This window comes from Solanum tuberosum, unplaced genomic scaffold, assembly GCF_000226075.1.
Source record: "Solanum tuberosum cultivar DM 1-3 516 R44 unplaced genomic scaffold, SolTub_3.0 scf00188, whole genome shotgun sequence".
Classification (NCBI taxonomy): domain Eukaryota; kingdom Viridiplantae; phylum Streptophyta; class Magnoliopsida; order Solanales; family Solanaceae; genus Solanum; species Solanum tuberosum.
The window spans coordinates 1,017,163-1,019,420 of NW_006239119.1; positions in this window are offsets into that span (position 1 = coordinate 1,017,163).

Genomic DNA, 2,258 nt, shown 5'->3' on the forward strand with positions numbered 1-2,258 from the left:
GCTCGTGAAAAGGACCCCCCCCCCAGAACCAGTGGTCACTGACCATGAACCACGACCCAGTTGATGGGCCGTGGTCCCTTTGACGGTCCGTCATTGGGTCCGTGGAATGCCCTCATCAGATTTTAAGTTGGGGTCATTTTTGGTCTTTTCCCCTATGCATTGGACATTTAAACTACATCGTTTAACACCTAAACTACGTTTTTTTACTCAGTTTAAACCTAATTACCAAGTCAGAACATAAACAAAATCATTATTCACCATTCATCGAAATTAAAGCCAAAAAGGAGAGAAAAGTCGACAACCCTCTCAAGAACACGTAGCAGGCTTGTTTCAAGTCTTAGCCCTGAAATCGAAAGTTTTCTCCGTGAATTTCATCACCGGGTACATGGGATTTCACTAGTGGGTTCCTTTAACCCATTAGGTCCTTAGAATTCAGTCAGATTCTTGATTCTCTATATCTTGTGTAGACCTAGGGTTTCTAAAACCTTAGATAATTATTGTGATTTAGCTATTGTATCATCCTAAATCGAATTAGCTTATTTCTTGGAAAGTTTGCTTAGTTCCTTGAATGAAACTCTAAACCCTAGTTGTGTATATTCTCTTAGTTCATGAATTACACTTGCTAGGTTAGTTAAACAAATAAACATGCTCCAGTTTTCGAATGTTACAATGTTAGTTCCTAAATGTTGCATTCTCAGATTTGCATGTCAGAACATTGAGCTATCTAGTATTTCAGATATGTTGTGTCATACACATTTCCAGTTGGGAGTAGACTTAGCATCAAGTTGGACTAGGTTTCAACACACCCTCATAGTCCCAGAACTACGTGCCCCCGTAGGATATAAGTCCCCTCTGTGGGTATCAGATTTATTGATCATGACAGTCATGCCTTTATACCCCTGACAAGGTATATTGGGTCCTCGCGATGAGGCGTATACATCGGACTCCACGTTTAGCTCACGTGGATTTATGTCGGTTAATAGTAGCTCCCACAGTCAGACTCTAGTGCATTTGACCAGGTTTTCAGTTTATACTTCAATATTCAGTCTCAGCATGTTTTGTTCATGATTAGTACTTGTTCATTGCATTCAATTTAGATTTTTAGTTATATTGCAGTAGTTAATTCCTTATTCAGATTATATCATTGCTCAGTTATGCTTCGTTCAGGTTATATGTATTTGTTCACCCTATATCTATATCATTCATGCTCAGTACATTGATGCATACTCTGCGCTACATCCATTCATGATGTAGGTTCAGGTAGTCAACATCCAAATCACGCTTAGATCGGTTCCCGATCCATATTCAGTAGCCTCAGTGGTGAGTCCTCATACTTCGAGGACAATAGACAAGCTTTTTATTTCAGTCTTGTATTCCATTTTCAGTTTTGCTAGGGTTAGCTGGGGCATGTCCCAGCAACTCTAGTTAGTATAGGCTTTTCAGACATAGTAGTAGAATCGGCTTGACTTTTTTAGTTTGATCTTTCATTTGTTATTAAACTCTTTGTATACTTCATATATTCAAACTAGTTGGGTATTCCCCATTTTTAGTTAATTATTGTTTTTGCTTCCGTATAGTATTTGATTTACTTAGTATCTCTTAGTATGTTTATGATATGCCAGACACAGGGTTAGCTTGGGGTCACTCGTGATCCTAGGTCCCGTGTTACGTCAAGGGGGTAGCCTCGGGGCGTGACAATCTCGTGGGAAGATGATATATTTTGGGTTTCTGAAGTTGGTTCTACCGTTGACCAGTACGGGCCGTAAAAAGTCCTACGGAGCGTAGGTCCCTGATACGCTCAAATTACACCTCCCTAAAGAAGTATAAGCGATCGTTATCAAGTAACGAACCCAACTTGTAGGTTGGGGTCGATCCCACGAGGAAAATGGTTTAGACTTTATTTTAACCAACAATTATATTCAATTAGCCAAAGTACTTCCGGAAACAAGTAATTAAAAGGGGGGAATTTGTGGAACAAATTGTAAGAATTCAGTAAGTAATCAGTAAACAAAAGTCAATTTCGGTTGTTATCAAGATGAGAAAATTAACTAGGGTATACGTGTTCACCACAAGCTCATAACTCAGTAATCCTAGTAATAGCAACCCTTTCCTAGTGAATTACATGCAAAGTGATAAGTTAGGTATGTCTAAATCCTTGGTCCGGCATCTAGAGAATTTCACCCCGCACCTTGGTCCGGCTACGTGTGTATAATTTACTAACCCTTACCTTTACCTCATATTAGACATCACATCGATGT